This window comes from Arvicanthis niloticus, chromosome 8 (genome assembly GCF_011762505.2).
Source record: "Arvicanthis niloticus isolate mArvNil1 chromosome 8, mArvNil1.pat.X, whole genome shotgun sequence".
Taxonomy (NCBI): Eukaryota; Metazoa; Chordata; class Mammalia; order Rodentia; family Muridae; genus Arvicanthis; species Arvicanthis niloticus.
Window position 1 is genome coordinate 49,564,144 of NC_047665.1, and position 16,857 is coordinate 49,581,000.

General features: G+C 38.9%; 1 long non-coding RNA gene across 1 annotated transcript in view; it reads left to right on the forward strand.

The window, feature by feature from the left end:
- Positions 1 to 9,324, forward strand: part of LOC143443203 (uncharacterized) — a 102,036-nt gene extending 92,712 nt beyond the window's left edge. The window contains exon 3 of the long non-coding RNA XR_013111968.1: positions 8,999 to 9,324. This is a non-coding gene — a long non-coding RNA (uncharacterized LOC143443203). The remainder of the gene's footprint in view (positions 1 to 8,998) is intronic.
- Positions 9,325 to 16,857: the final 7,533 nt, after the last annotated feature.

The window sequence follows — 16,857 nt, forward strand, 5'->3', positions numbered from 1 at the left end:
GGTGCGGTCACTGCCTCATAGAAACATGAGGAGGGGGATGGGATGGGAGGTTTCTGGGTGATGGGAGGAAGTGGGGTTAGGGGATAAAATCTGAAGTGTAAATATTACAACCAATTTTCAAAAGGGGGAAAAAAAGAAAGGTTGTTAGAACCAACATCTTTAAAAAGAATGTCAGCCCCCTGGGGGGGGAATTTTTTTTTCTTGATACTAAAACTTGTTCTGAGAATTGTATATTGCAGAATACACAGCCTTGGTGTATCTACTCATCAAGCATACTGAGCAGACCTGCCCAAACCTCTAATGTCCTGGAATTCCATCTGGATTCAGTGAAGACAAAGCATCAGAGACTTATCAATTTACTCTTCCCCCCCACCCCTCTTCTAATATCTCAACGCCCATAGTCAGCTTGAAGAAGTTAAAGAAGAATCAGCGCCCCTATTCCCTGGGCTTGGGGACTAATGTGGTTAATAATGGTCTGTCTTTCTAGGGAAAAGTAGTGGTCTTGTTGGAACAGGGAGGATTAGCTAGGACTTATTGCATAGCCATAACCTATTTGTAGAAATCTATATCATTATTATCAAGATGAAGTTATAATTTCTTAAATGGTACAAAACTTACTTTGATTTCAAATTTAAGGTCCATCAAATTTAAATGATGGACTGGGTATTAGGACTATCTTGTACCTCACTGGTACAATTAGGAATAAGTATGCTCTAACTGTATTTTGAGAGAAAAGTTTTACTTTAACAGGAAGAGTGATATGTAGGAGGAGCTAAGTGGGAAGGAGTATTGAGAGGAAGAGATGGAGTAAGGAGAGAAGATGAAGGAGAGGAGAAGCTAGGTGGTGAGAGAGAGAAAGAGAGAGGAGGCATGGAGGCACATGTTCACAGGTCTCCACCAGTCAAAGATAGTTTTTATATCTAGGTTGGGTGGTATTGGGTTATGCTTCTGATTGAGCATTACCAAACTTATAAATCCTTTGATTAACATTTAAATATATATATATATATATATATATATATATATATATATATATATATATATAAGCAAAAAGGAAAGGGGGGCATGAGACAGGGGTTTTCTAGGGAGGAAAAATGGGGAAAGGGGAAGGCATCTTAAATGTAAATAAAATATTAAATAAAAAAATAAAGTCCTCTATCATCATCATAAAAAAAAAAAAAGAAGAAGAAAAGAAAAAATTCTATGAAGGGCAGTATTGGGACATCTGGTGAGATTTCAGTGAGGTGTTGAGATGCTTTGGTCTACAGTGAGCCATAATCACAGTGCTTTCTGAGACTGCATATGGTGGAGCGATGACCTAGGACATTTTTTAAGCATTGAACACAAAGCCCACAGCTCACCTCAGAGGATCAATAAGAGAAAGAACGCAAATAGAAAATGCTGAGTTCTACCAAGCAGCATGGAGAGGCCACGGGATTTTTGAATTATTCTTACAGTCCTTTGGTAGATTAAAGACTTTTAAAATCACTTGGACAATTATTTAAAATTAAATAGATCACAGGTATGTACAAAATTCTTCATTTTAATGTTGAGTGGAGAAAGTTAAACAATAAAGAACATACACTGTGAGACAACTTTCATGTTTATTTAGAACAAGTGAAAGTAATATGTAGTGAGAGAAACAAGAACAGTGTTTTTGATGGCAATAGGGGGCTGGCAGGAAAGGGACACCAGAGAAACCATGAGGAAATGAAGTAGTCACTGAAGATGGCAAACACACAGATGGTATCGAGGCCTGTTGCTGGCTGGCTCTACCTTAAACAGGTCTACCTTAAACTGTGCCACAACCATTGACTGAGTAGAACAACCTTTTCCCACATGTGTGAATACATGGAAGACTTTTTGGATGCTTCTTTGCTTATTGATGTCTTTTCTTCTTTCTTTTTTTATTTATTTATTTACATTTCATTTCTTTACCTTTCTCCATTTCCCCTCCCTAGAACCCCCATCCCATCCCCCCTCCTCCTTTTTGCTTTTATACCATTTTAATCACATGCAAGTATTAAGGTCAGTTCTAGGTTGAGGTTCTAGCAACACAATAGATGCAAACAGTCAAGGAACAATCGAGACAATAAACACAAATAGTCAAAGAACAAGCAAGGCAATAAACAAAGTTCCATGAACACTCCCATGATCACTGTTTCTAAGGGCTTATCAGGATGACCAAAATATCTGAGCCTACTTCCCTATCCTAGCCCAAAGTCATTTTCATATCTGAAGCCTATTTCCTTGTCTTTTAATTAATTTTTTGGCCATTTGAAAAATTTATTTGAAGAACTATTTTAATATTTTTAAATTTATGCTTTAGAATTTTCAGTTTTGATGTAATGTATTTTGACTATATCCACCCCGTGCCGCCATTCTTTCTTCTTCCCATTCTGGTCTCAATGAATTCTCTCTCTCTCTCTCTCTCTCTCTCTCTCTCTCTCTCTCTCTCTCTCTCTCTCTGTGTGTGTGTGTGTGTGTGTGTGTGTGTGTGTGTGTGTGTAAATGAGTGTAATTGGAGTTGGTTGTGTAAGCATGGGTGGTAAGTGCACTGGCTTCTGAGGAGCTCAGCAGTGGCTATAGAGATGGAAAAGATGACTGCCCATTCCTTTCCAACATGAGTCCTGGACACTAAACACAGGTCTCCATATCTCCACAAGGACAGTACAGGTTCTTAATTGCTGAGCCATTTCCTCAGCTCATGGAGATTTTTTTTTTTTTTGTACACTAGATATCCTAAAGACTATTTATTATTGTGGGATTGTTATATAGACCATTGAGCAGCACTTTGGAATCAAAAAAAAATGTCTATTTTCCAAAGACTTTATGTAAATTGCACCCTCTAGACAAAATCTAATTATTAAATGTTGGAAGAATTTTAGCTGAGTTGGTAAATATGTATAGCTGCTATATTTTTCATTATAATCAACCAATCATTGTTTTATTTTAACACATGAGAAACTACATCTTAGCTTCCCTCCACTCTAAATAGGGCTGAGGATTACCGTCATGTTCTCCCCCCCCCCACCTTGGTTCAGTTGGCAAAATCAGCAAGTCATACTATGCTTTGCGGCTGACATAGCTCCATAGGTGAAATCTGGCACATGGTTCTTAGCCAGAAGAAAGGGATTCAAGTTGAAAAGGTTTTAACATTTTTAAATAAAATATTTTGACATCGAGTGGATGGGTTAATTCTTAGTGTTTGACTAAAGAGGCTAAAGGTAATTATCAGGCCAATTTTTCCGTAGGTAGTTTACATTCTATGATTTAAAGGAGAAAGATCCTGTATTTGAACACTTGGCCCCCAGTTGGTGATACTGTTTAGGAGGTTATGAGGCTCAGGATAGGGGTCTTACTGGAAAAGTAGATCAAGAGTTTATAACTTATCCTCAATCCTGCTTTACTCTCTATGCCTCCTGCTTATGAATGAAGCTGTGATCTTAGCTTCTTATTTGGTTCCTTCTATGCCTTCATGGACTTCATCATGGAATCTCCCTCGGAAGTCACAATCCAAACTAAACTCTATCATCCAAAAGTCATGGTGTTTTATCACAGCAATAAAATGTGACTAATTACATACCTTCCTTGGACATCAGTTCCTAAAATGTAACTGAATCTGAGCATCTCACGTTTGAGTATTTGGGAAGTAAGTAAACCAGGAACCTTGCTGCCTAATTCTTTGTGCCTGCACCCATAAAGTAGGCTTCTATCAAACAGCATTGAAACTACTAAAGTGGCACATGGTTATTGTTTAGGGTTTCCTTTGAATAGTGTAACAGCTGAGGAGGAAGATAGGAGAGTGGAAAGAAGAGGATGAGGAAAAGAAATGTAGAACAGAGAGAGGCAGAAGTGAGGGGAGAATAAGAGTTAATGTGTAGGTATTTGTGACAGCAGCAATTTACCTTCGTAATTAGCAGAGTCCCCTGAAACCTACACTGTGTGGAGCTCATACAGATTTAGTCCTGTCAGTATGTGTGCCTGTGAGTCTGTGTGTATGTGTGTGTGTTTGTGTGTACATATGCAGGCATACATACAAGCACATGTGTATTCATCAGAAGTCATCCTTGCATGTCATTCCACAATTTTCACCTTGATTTTGTTTTGTTTTGATTGACAGAGTCCACCACTGACCTGAACTCACCATGTAGGCTAGGTGTCTCTCCTCACCAGCTCCAAGACTACAAGTGCATACCATCATGTCTCTCTTCCAAACTTTGTCCATCCCCATGCTTATTCTCAAATTCATGTTTCTTTTATTATTTATATATTAGGATATATATGTGTGTGTATACATATTACATGAATATATGAGGATATGGTATATACATATACACATACATATATGGCATGTGTTCTACATATTAGATCCCAACCCTTATTATTGTATGGTGTGATGGCTAATATTATTATTAACTTGCCAAGGTCTAGAATCACCTGAAAGACAAGATTCCAGGCATTTCTTTAAGGTATAATACAGATCAGGTTAACTTTCAATCCTGCCTATAATCGATTACCTACATAGTGTTAATTGAGGTGAGAAGTCCCGCCTTACCTATGAGCAGCATGATCCCATGGGCTGTAGTCTTTAACTGAATGTGGAGAAAGCAGACTGAGAATCAGCATTTATATCTCCCTGATCCCTCATGATGGACTGCCTCAGACCCATACCATCATGATTTTCAGACTGTGATGTATCTACCTTCAAATATTGAGCCAAAATAAATTGCCCTTCCCTTAATTTGCTGCTGTCAGGTGTTTTTAACACAGCAATGGAAAAGTAAGACACACTGTACTACAAGCATCATCAGGTAAATATCATCACCCCAGTCTCTAACTTCTATTTGGCCTTTGTAGGACAGGGTGCAGAATAGTAAAAAGAACAGTTCTTGCAGACAGGCAGACAGATTAAGCTTGAATTCCCTGTCCGTTACTCATTAGTAAACCCTTCCTTGAGCCTCAGTTTCTGCTTCTGCAAAATGAGATCTAGGCCACAGATCCTGTATTGTTGCTCTAAAATTAAAGTAAGAACATATGGAAATATTCCACTTGGTGCTGAGTGAGCAATTTTAATTTCTTCTTATTTGAAACTGGGGCTAGTTTATCAGTCTTTATCAATTCTTTATTCTGTTGGAATTAGATCATTTCCTCCAGGCCTCTAACTGGCTGTTTTCATTCTTTGATTCCAACCTACTAGTCTTTCCACAACTCAGGTCACAGACATGTCAATTTCCCAGGATGTGATGGACTAAATTATTATAAACCACACCACATAGGACAGCAGAAACTCATCCTTTCACAGTTAATGAAGATTAGAAGTCCAATATCAAGGCATTGAGTGGGCTATGCTCTCTCCAGAGACTCCAGGGGGAATCAGCCCTTTGCTGCTAGCTGCCTGCCTGTGCTTGTAAGGACATTCTTTCGGTTTTGCTTGTATTCCTCTCTCTCTCTCTCTCTCTCTCTCTCTCTCTCTCTCTCTCTCTCTCTCTCTCTCTTTCTCTTTCTCCCTTCCCCTTTCTCCCTTCCTTCCTTAATTTCCCATCATTTTTTTCTTTGCTCACTCTTTTGCTGTTAATACCTGGTTGGTTTTCATTTACTAGGACAGAATGACTTCCTGTTGTCACACTCATGTTCCTTCTGTCTCCATTTCCTAGTATTGTAATGACAGGCATGAGGCACCACACTTAGATGCCATGAACCTTTCCTCTATGTCACTCTGTGTTGTTCATTCTCTGTGTCTCCTCTTAACACAGCTGTCATTTGATATAGGACCTATCTAGAGAATCTTGGACAGAATGTTCTTCCCAAATACTCAATCTAATGATCATTTTCTTTTTTCTTTTTCTTTCTTTCTTTCTTTTTTGAGACAGGGTTTCTCTGTATAGCCCTGACTGTCCTGGAACTCACTCTGTAGACCAGGCTAGCCTCATGAAGATCATTTTCTAAATAAGCCATTTGCAGGGTCTGTGAGAAGGATTGAAGACATCTTTTCAAGGGCTTTTTCTTTGGCCTATTTTATGCAATGTTGGACTCAGGAACAGAGTAGTATACTGGGGAATATGACACACAGTCTACATAATTTTGATAAGTTCTTGTCATAGTTTATGATTCTTTCTGATATATATATATATATATATATATATATATATATATATATATATAACATGAAAATTAGACAGTTTATAAAGGGGTGTGTCTTAGTTAATAGTCTGCTGCTGTGAAAAAATGTCCCAACAAGAGCAACTAAAGTTGGGAAAGGGGTATTTCAGCTCACATTTCCAGGTCATAGTCCACCATGGTGGGGAAGTCACAGCCACAGGGGGGCTGGGGTAGCTGCTCTCATTGCCCCTATAATTAGGAACAGAGACCAGTGAGTAGGTTTATCCTAGTGCTTAGCTTATTCTGCCCGTTTATACAGTCCAGGAACTCAGGGAATCCCCCTCCCCTCACAATCACAGTATGTCTTTCCATGTCAGGAGGCTCCCTCCCAGGCAGGTCAGAGGCCCATCTCACAGGTGATTCTAGACTCTGCCAAGCTGACAATTAACACTGACAATAATGTAATGCACAAGTAAATGGTAATACTTAACAACGAGAGAATCAAACCTAACCACTGTGTTATAATAAGATTTGAGGGGTGGAGAGATAACTCAGCAGTCAGCAGCTCTGCTCTTGCAGGCTTGCTTCTCCGCATCTACATAGTAACTCACAACTACCTGTGACTCTGATTCCAGGGGACCCAATGGTTTCTTCTGGCCTCCCTGGGCACTACATGCATGTGGTAGACACAAATTCATGCATGCTTACATACGTAGACATAAAATTAACTTTAAAAGTTTAAGGTAATATATTCCATTGATTTCTAATTATCCTCAAGTTTTGGTCACTCTAAGATGAAGTATGTATAACCAATGCGAAAACACCTGATTAAAAATAAAATAAAAGCACAATTTTCACCCAATTGACTTCACAGGATTGTTTGAGTGATTCATAAAATTTCTTATTACAATATTATATAATCTGTTTAATTAATGTGATTTGACCTCCTCCTCCTATTTGTCCTCAAATCAACATGGCTTCAAGCTTGACTTAGGCATGGCAGAGCCCTCTCAACCATTTAAGTTCTTGTATTCCTCTTGGGTGAATTCGTTCTGTAATATGCTTTCTTACATGCTAGTAAGTCCACAGAACTATGTCTTTCTCTGTCCCCTGGCTGTCTAGTAATCTAAGTCTTCCTTTCTCCAAGAGTTAACCTATCTCCTGGTCATAGTAAACAAACAGGTTCCAGGTTGTTTAGATTATCTGTCCATCTATTTATACTCTGATGGCCAAGGAATTGCATTATGAACCATTAATGCTGCACTAAGCTCTAATTCCTTCTGGAATTTTCTGCTGCTTCTGATTGACTTTGTTGAAAACCTGGATCACTTGCTCCTTCTTACAGTGCCTTCCCTTGCTTCACAAGCCTCAATGAACTAGTATTAGACACCCAGACTGTTGATTATTCTGTGTGCCACAACTACACTGACATTGCCAGAGAAAGGGTATTCATGGACCTTTTGAACTGTAAGTTCTAATTCCCGAAAATGTTTTCATTATTGTCGTCTCTTATGATGAGGACAGCACACTGTGTATTCTGGTATCAATTTAAGCTCATATTTACATGAACAGCTCGTGAATTTATTCCTGTGTTCTCTTTTCTCCAGTATATTTTTGTCCTTACAAGGGGTTTTAAATCCGTATGCTGAAAAACTTTTATCTCTCCTCAAGATGCCTTGTATGCTAAATATTCTAAAATGTAATGTCAGCAAGTGAGAACCACTGTTTTCTCCTGTGACTTCATATTTACCAAATATATTTGTAGCTGTTTGGCCAGAACTTTCCCCTATGGGATATTTCCCGACCCCTCCTACACTTCGTTTAGACATTGCTCCAACCTTGTGAACTGACCTAGATCTAAATTCTTGATGAAGATAATGATCTACATTGACAGAAGCAGAGAGTTGACTGCAGAGTCAGCATGAACTTTTTCTGGATCCTTTCTGGCCAGGGATCAGTGCTGAGACCTGTAGAGACCAGTGAACTTAACACCGGGTAATCCACAGAGTGGGTCTAGCAAGCCTTCGAGTCTGTGTTGATCAGAAATGTGATCTTTTCCTGCCTCCCACTCTCCAGCCATGTGAATACCCTAGGTTGGTCATTCTTCCTCACATTATTTCTCTCCCTCATGTTTCTTATGTTACCCATCTCTTTAGTGTGAGGGGGTGAGGGGGGTTATCCAGAATGTATTTCTAGTCCTATGCACACACAGAGACTGCCTACACATATTCTCTTGGACATTCCGCATCATGCCTTGGTTGTTCTCATCTCTGTGTGACATAAGCTTCCATCCATACTTTATCTTGTTTGCCCTTTACTGAACGTGTTCTCCTCATGGGCATAGGTCATACAAGACAGTTCTACTTTGTTTGTGTATAAGGTATCTAAGTTGTACTTAAAACACATGCTCCCAGAATGTGTTCTTACCAGGCCCTATAACTCATTCCAGGGAAATCACAAAAATGAGAGAAACCCCCATACTTGTCCTCAAGTCTGTCCTCAAGTTTTGTCACATCAAAACTTTCTGTGTTCCCTTCAAGTAGGCTAACATGAAATAGGTTTATTTCTTCTGACTTCTACACAACCTCATTTTTCTCCACTCTCTCTGCAGACATCTTGGAGCACATGGTGGTATATTCAGCACTTTAGCCTATGGCTAGTTTTTGATTACATGGGTGCCACATAGACCTTTGCTACTCCTGAAATATCTCATTGCTCTTTTGCTAGAACAACCATTCCGTTATGGCATGAGGCAGAAATGCCTTGAATCTTATGTCCTAAATTTGGTGTCCCAGTTTTACATAACTGTGCTAGAAAGCAAAGATGGCCAGGGGTGAGGGGTGGTATGACTTGGAACAACATGAAGTGATCTCTGTGTACTGCTGCTCTCTTCCAGCTCCTGTACCTGCCCTATGGAAGTGAGGTCACTGGATGCTGTGGGAGAAAAAAAATAAAGAGATGGAGCCAGGACTTAGAAGTGACCAAGGCACTGATCTAGTGTTAGAACATCTTGCTCTGCACTACTTGTGACTGGAGGAATCAAAATGGCCTAAGACTCCGAGTCAGCCATCCTGTTGGTTTCAACCTAACACTTTTCTATCTAATATAGTATCTCTCAGTTTCTTTAATTCTCATCTATTGACATCACTTTCTAAAAACAATCTCCCTTTTCCAAAGGATTAAAACTTGAAATGACCTCATTTTCTACAGGTGGCATTATGTAATACAAGCACACCAAGAAATCAATAAACATTTTAAAGAAGCATTCCTTAGCTTCGTTTCCAGTTTAGCATTTACATATGACACTTTTCCTTTGGTCAAATGTAGCTATACTTTTGGGGATGCTTTATTGGGTTCTTATATATACCACCCATCTCCACCACAATACCTTTCAACGTCCCAACAGGCAAGATAGAAGGTTAGAGTGAAAAGAGGGCATAGATCTCTTTAGATTACCTCCTTCTGTTTAGGGACATCGATCTCCTACAGGTAAGTTTAATTATTGTCAGGATATCTCCAACCAGCAATCTAGCAAATGAAATATTCAGCAAAAGCAGCAAAACAGCAAATACAAAAGCAGGAACCAGCAGCAACAGAGACTAACAGCAGCAGTGGGGGTGGGGGAAGCATAGGGAAAGCAAATGCCACAGGCTCTTGGGATTCTCCCTTCTATACATCTCAAGAGTCTCCAGAATTCCAAGAGTAAACTATCTGCAGCTGGCAAAAATCACACCCCTCCTAAAGCATGAGACAAGTCACAATGGCTGTGGACAGTCTGAAGTAGCCTCATATCCCACACCTAAGATTAAAACAAAAACATAATCACATAACTGGGGTTTATTTTTAAAGAAAACAAAATTCTCACTATAGTCAGTAATTAAATTATCTCTTGATTTAAAACTAACTTGTGCTTTGTTAGGTCCCTCCCCACTAGGATTGGACATACCCGTTTCTAGGATTCTCCACATTTAGCTAATGTGAATTCCCTCACTAGCTAAGCTCCTTTCTCCCCATGACTGGATTATTCTGCAAAGGATAAATTAATGAATGCCTTTCTGGCTTTCAAATAAATCTTAAATAGTGACTTTATTTTCTCATTCTTTATGATCATTTTTTTTTACAGTATAGAATAGAGTTTATTCAGGGTGTGGGGAGGGGATCCAGGAGGGTAGTGGAGGCAGAAAGAGAGAAAGAGAGTAGAGAGACAGACTAGAGAGGCAGAGGAGTTGAGGCTGGCCATGAGCATGTGGAGAGAAAGGGAAGGGGTCGGGAACAGAGGGATCAAGAGAGCAAGAGCAAGAGATCAAGAGTGATCTCTTTCAATTAGATATCAGATTCTAGAACTCATGCTTGGCTTTCCAATTAACTAGTGTTTGTCATTATCCAATCCAGTGACTCCTGCTTGCCACCCTTCCCGTGAGCTCTGTCTAGTATCATAGATGCCCTGGTCCCTCAGTGACCATGAGCTGTAACTCAGAGCTTCCATTTGCAGCTCCCTGGATAGCGCTTTTATTATTTGCCTCTGACTTACTTTTCTCTCTCAAAGTATCTGTATTCCACAAAGCCAAGCCTCCTGCCTTCTTCTTTCTATGATGTTTACTTTGGGGATCTTTCATTCATCTCGACTGTCAGGATATCAGCTTGATAAAAATACAACTAGACAGGGAGCCAAGACCAAATTCTGAACCCAATTCCCAGGGCTGCCTTCCCAGCTTCTCAGAATACTTACTTATTTGGCCATACAGAACCTTGGTTTATTTTTGTTTTTGCTCTACTTTGGTGCTGGCTGTTGTTGCTGCTATGTTAACGATTGAACTCAAGGCTACTACATAGAGGGCATGCACTCTGCTTTTGCACTACATCTCCAGTCTTAGGATATTATATTTAAGGTACTATTTAACTCTGCAATATTAGGTTAAATGCTAGAGGATGGCCTAGAGGTAAAGTACTTACCTTGCAAGTGTGAAGATCTGAGTTTGGATTCCCAGAGCCTGTGCAGAAAAGCTAGGTGTCCTGGTACATGTTTGTTATTCCAGTACAGGCAAATCCTAGGACTCACTGGCCAATCAGCTGAGCCCACTTGGTAAAGTCCCAAGCCAAGGAGAGACCTCATCTCAAACAAAAAGAGGAAGGTACCTGAGAACTGGCACACAAAGTTGTCACCTGACTTCTGCACACTTTGATAGGAAGCAAAGAAGAGCCTAGATTCAGTTGGGGTGTGCATGGATCACTTTTCTTGTTAATGTAATCAAAACAACTGACAAAAAGAAACCACAGGCATAAAGGGGTTATTGTGGCTCATATAGCACATCAGGGCAAGCAGCAAGTGCGACAGCAGAATCATGAGTCTGTGGATCACATTATTTATATCCACGATCAGGAATCAGGGAGAGCAATGAGGCTATAAAACCTCAAGATTCACCTGTAGTGATGTACATTCTCCACCAAGGCTCCAACTCCTAAAGATTCCACAGCTTTCTCAAATAGTACCACCAACTGGAGAACAAGTATTCAAACATCAGAGCCTGTTGGGGACACTTTACACTCCCAACATAACAAGGTATTTAAAATTACTTTTTCTTACAGATCAAGCTTAAATCAGGTCCACAATAAAGCCTATTGCTACTCAATAGTGCAGGATGACAAGTCAGTTCTGTATTTGTCCGAGATTTGTTAGACAATTTGGTAGTTGTTTGGAATTACCATATACACTGAGTAAAATTAACCTTTTGAAGATTTTTTTAGTATATTTTTGGTGTGTGTGTGTGTGTGTGTGTGTGTGTGTGTGTGCGCGCGCAACAATCTGAATGTATACATACATATATGTGCAGGTATCCAGACAGGCTAGCAGAGAGCTCAGGGCTGGAATTATAGGTATTTGTGATACCTGGCATCAGTACTTAGAGTGAAACTTTGATCCTCATGATAGAACATCAAGTGTTCTTACCCACTGAGCCATCTTTCCAGCCTAGGGCTTAGAAATCTTAGATACACAAATCTGGTAAACTTTTAAGTTGTGAGAAAAAGTCTATCCTCCTCTCTTCCAAGCCTAGTGAAACTACAGTTGAAATTATTGGGATACAATTTAAGTTTGCAGTTAAAAATCATGTGTGTGTTCCCGTGTCTGCGTATAATATGCACAGGTAAATCAGTAGCTAAGCCATTATTTTTAAGTCAGATGTTCATTTTTGGCATATACCTTCATTTTTGATTCCTCCTGAGTGTGGTGGTTTGAATAAGAATGGCTCTCATAGGCTCATATATTTAAGTGCTTAGCCATTAAGGAGTGGGGCTGTTAGAGAGGGATTAGGAGGTATGGCCTTAGACTTGGTCTGGCCTTGGAGGAAGTATGTCACTAGGGGTGGACTTTGAGATGTCAAAAGCCCCAGCCAGGCCCAGTGGCTCTTTCTTACCTCTGTCTGCAGATCTAAATGTAAAACTCTCAGCTATTTCTCCAGCATCATGGCTGCCTATGTGCCACCATGCTCCCCACCATAGTGAAAATAGTCTGAGCCTCTGAAGCTTAGAGCAACTCCAATCAAATGCTTTGTTTCAGAAGAGTTGCTGCAGTCACAGTATCTCTCACAGCAATAGAACACTGGCTACGACACTAAGTTTGGTATAAAACCATTGTGTGCCCATTGTTTTTTATATGTTAGAGCCCAAGATAACTACTTAATAAATTATTTGATTTTGAATAAAAGAATTTTTTATGTACTTGACTATATTAATGAAGGGTGTAGTGAAGCCATGGAGTCTGGCAATTACTCATTACATACTGGTCTCTATAAGAATAAAGATAGGGCCAGGCAGTGGTGGCACATGCCTTTAATCCCAGCATTTGGGAGGCAGAGGCAGGCGGATTTCTGAGTTCGAGGCCAGCCTGGTCTACAGAGTGAGTTCCAGGATAGCCAGGACTACACAGAGAAACCCTGTCTCGAAAAACAAACAAACAAACAAACAAAGAATAAATATAGGAAGGGGCACACCACTATCTAGCTAAGCCCTAACTTGGGTACCTACAAGCCAGCGTTCAGTATATCCTCACTCAAAGTGATCACATACATCATTTTTTAAACCAGACAACACAAGTTATGTAACTAATGACTCTGTAGAAATAAAGAAAATTAAAGTGAATTTCAGCTCAAGGACTGTCACCTTTACTTCCCTAAGAAACAAGCCATAATATAAAAATGATCTGTTTACTCATTTCCATAAACAATCATTGCAGGCTCATTCCATGGCAAACCCTGCATTTCATGCTATGGATGTAGCCAGACTGAACCTTGCCCTCTAGGATTTCACAAGTTAGATGAGTAATTAAACCATAGGTGACAGAGTTATATGTTCTATGGAGACAACACAACAAAAAAATACGAGAGCCTCAACAGTGAGAAGATTCCAGAAAAGCTAGGATTTGAATTGACCATTTCTCAGGATGAAGGATGCTAACAAGAGCTGACTGACATGTTCGTAGTTGTCTATGGACTACAGAATGGCTTCCCATACAGTTAGCATCAGCACAGTGCCAAGCTCAGTATGTCAGACCCAAAGTGCTCATAGCTCATCTTCTAAGAACTGACATGGTTAGGTACCTAATGCCTTGGACACTGAGACTTACACTGTAAACGTTTATACAGAGGTAAAGCTGAGCACACTCAATAATATTATATTAGTAGTGTTTATTATAACTTTAGAAGGAATGTAATGTAATATTCCCTGGAGAAATTGTGTTTGAGTAATTATCAAAGGAACCAAAATATTGTTCTGAGGCTCAGCCATTAAAGTACTTTCTGGAGTTCAGAGCATGAGAGACCACTTAAAAGCCAGGTGGCTGTGGTAGCTACTCAGAATCCAGTCAATTGTAAAAAGACAGAATCCCCTAGGCAAATTGGCCAGTTATACTAGTAGAAAAGATGAACTCCATAGCTCCATATTTAGTAAGAGACCCTACCTCAATGCATAGAGTGGAGAGTAACTATGGAAAATACCCAGTGTCAACTTCAGACCACCATACACACATACAACTACACACACATGAACCTACTTACATGTGAACATATATATATATGTATATGTATATATATACACATATATATATACACATGCATGTACACCACACACACATACATACATATATATATATACATATATATGTATATACATGCATGTACACCACACACACATACATATATATATATATACATATATATGTATATACATGCATGTACACCACACACACACATACATATATATATGTATATATGTACATCACACATATACATATGCAACAAAATAGTTTTAAGGTTCTTAGAAATTATGATGAAGTGTAGAATTAGAATTAATTATTAGAAGACTGATGTAAAATATCAAGGCTGTCAGTAATAAGAGTCAAGACTATAATAATATTTCTTCACTTTGTATGACAGTTTCCTTCTAGCTAAAATAATATAATACCTCATGGCAGAGTTATACAGAAAGGGGTAAGGGGAGAGAAAGAGAATTGATATTCTACACTGCATCTTTTCAGACCTTGGAGTAATGAAAAAATATTAATTTTCTTATCCTAAAACTTCATGATATTTAGAACAAATTACTTTTCCAGATGAAGAGCTCACAAGTCTTTTTCATTAAGTAAAGTTTCACACTTCATTAAGTATTTTTGCCAAATATTTAAAATATGACTTGCTTACAACTGAACACATAAGGAGTTGAGCAGACCATCTTTACTTCTACGCAGAGGAAACAATAAAACCTCTTTGATATTCTCACACAACTGGGGCTGCCCACCCTCAGGTTGAGTAGAGCAGAAGTTGGCATTTCAGCTCAGATAAGGATACAAACTGTGGGGAAATGGCCACACAGAAGAAAAATTCAAGCTGAGAATAAATATTTGCTCCACAAATGAGTTTTATGACAGGGCAGTAGATGTCTTGATATTAATGACTCCTTAATTATGAAGTCCAAAACCAAAAACTACTCAGTCTGAAGGTCAGATATAAGACCAGAACACAAACCTCGCAGATTCCTGCCTTTTGGTCCCATGCTTTAGATGCTGGCTTGTGACACAGACATTAACAGTGCATAAACAGTGCTCAGACTCCCTGGTGAGTGGGAGAGGCACTGCAGGGCTCAAGTACATTTTATGTAGTTGACGTGTCACCAGCATAGCGTTATCAGAGGCCTTAAAGCTTCTTGCCAACAACATAGTTGATATCAGAACAACATGCAATGAAAATTCAGTCATCAGGACTCAGAGAATTCTCTGTGGCTATAATTTATCTCAACACAGAAATGATATGCTTAAGACTTTTCCTGAATAAATATACTCACAAATTATTTTTCCTTATCTGGGCAACCATGCTATGCTTTGGAAAGCTTAGCCCTAGTAAAACTCACAGTAAAATGGAAGAAAGGAAAACAACTAAAAGTTAATCTATTTCTATCCTTAATATTAACTATAAGTTTTTTTTTTATCAAATCATGCAGTGTCAAGAGAAACATATTATACTAATCTTATGACTACTAATACCAAGGTTGTCCATAAGATTATAATAAAATAAAGCTTTAATATAAAAAAATAGCTTACATTTCACTTTTCCTGTGAGATAGGCAGTCTTAAATGTTTTTATAAACTTTCATAATGTTGTGTGCTTCTGTGTGTGTGTATGTGTGTGTGTGTGTGTGTGTGTGTGTGTGTGTGTGTGTGTGTGTGTGCATTTAGTGCACATAAGTGCAGGATAGTGTGTGTAGGTGTTTAGTGCATGTAAGTGAAGGTGTGTATTGGGATGGGGGTTGGGTATTTAATGCGCATAAGTGCAGAAGGCTATGGAGAACAAAACAAAGTGTTGCATCTCTTTCAATGATAGGTAGCCAATAGCTTCCTAAAATGGGTGATGGGACTGAACGGGGATCTTCTGTAAAAGCAGTATGCACTCTTCAGCGCTGAACCGTCTCTCCATACCACATGTATTTTTCCTAAGGTTAGTTTCAGTGGGTTTTCTGAGAAAATTTATTCCTCTCAGTTCTAAATGCTGTTCCTTAAAACACATAATATAACTGACAGCATAGGGGGAAAAAATCTAATGAATTATTCACTACAATCCATAATCTATTATAAAACAATTTGCAATTGATAAAATTATGAGTCAAAAATTTCTTCCCAAAGTGTAAATCTATCACTCTAGCTAAGTATAACTCAATGGGAAATGAAAAATTTCAAAACGTAATTTTGCTGTTTGAAAATAGGACTGACATCTCATGGACATGGGTGGAATATTTCTTGTTGGTAAAACTGTGGTTATTTCAAAGGTGGCCTCAGAGAAGAAAATCCATACCCTTTGGGCCATTTTAAGACATTTTTAAGGAAAATTGATACAGAAAATGTTCAATGAAAAATATCTTCCATAATGATCATAGCCAAAATCATATGCAGAAATGAAATTGAGAACAACAGCTAGTAAGAAAACTTAGTGCTAAGTTCTTGATCATGGTGAAAACACCAAGGATTCATGGCTTCACTAAAGACCAGGTTGTCAGAGCCTTGGCAAGATCTGTAAGTCTGCTCTGGTAGATCTGCTAGAGGGCATTCTACATGTCTCCCAGTGGTTAAGAGGAAGACAGAGCAACAGGACATCATGGCTGATGCCTGTTCACTCAGCTAAAGTGCTGACCTGAATTTTACTAAATCTGAGACACTTTCTTCCACACTTGGATGACAGAAGCTATTTCTACAGTCAGCGTTGACAACGCAGT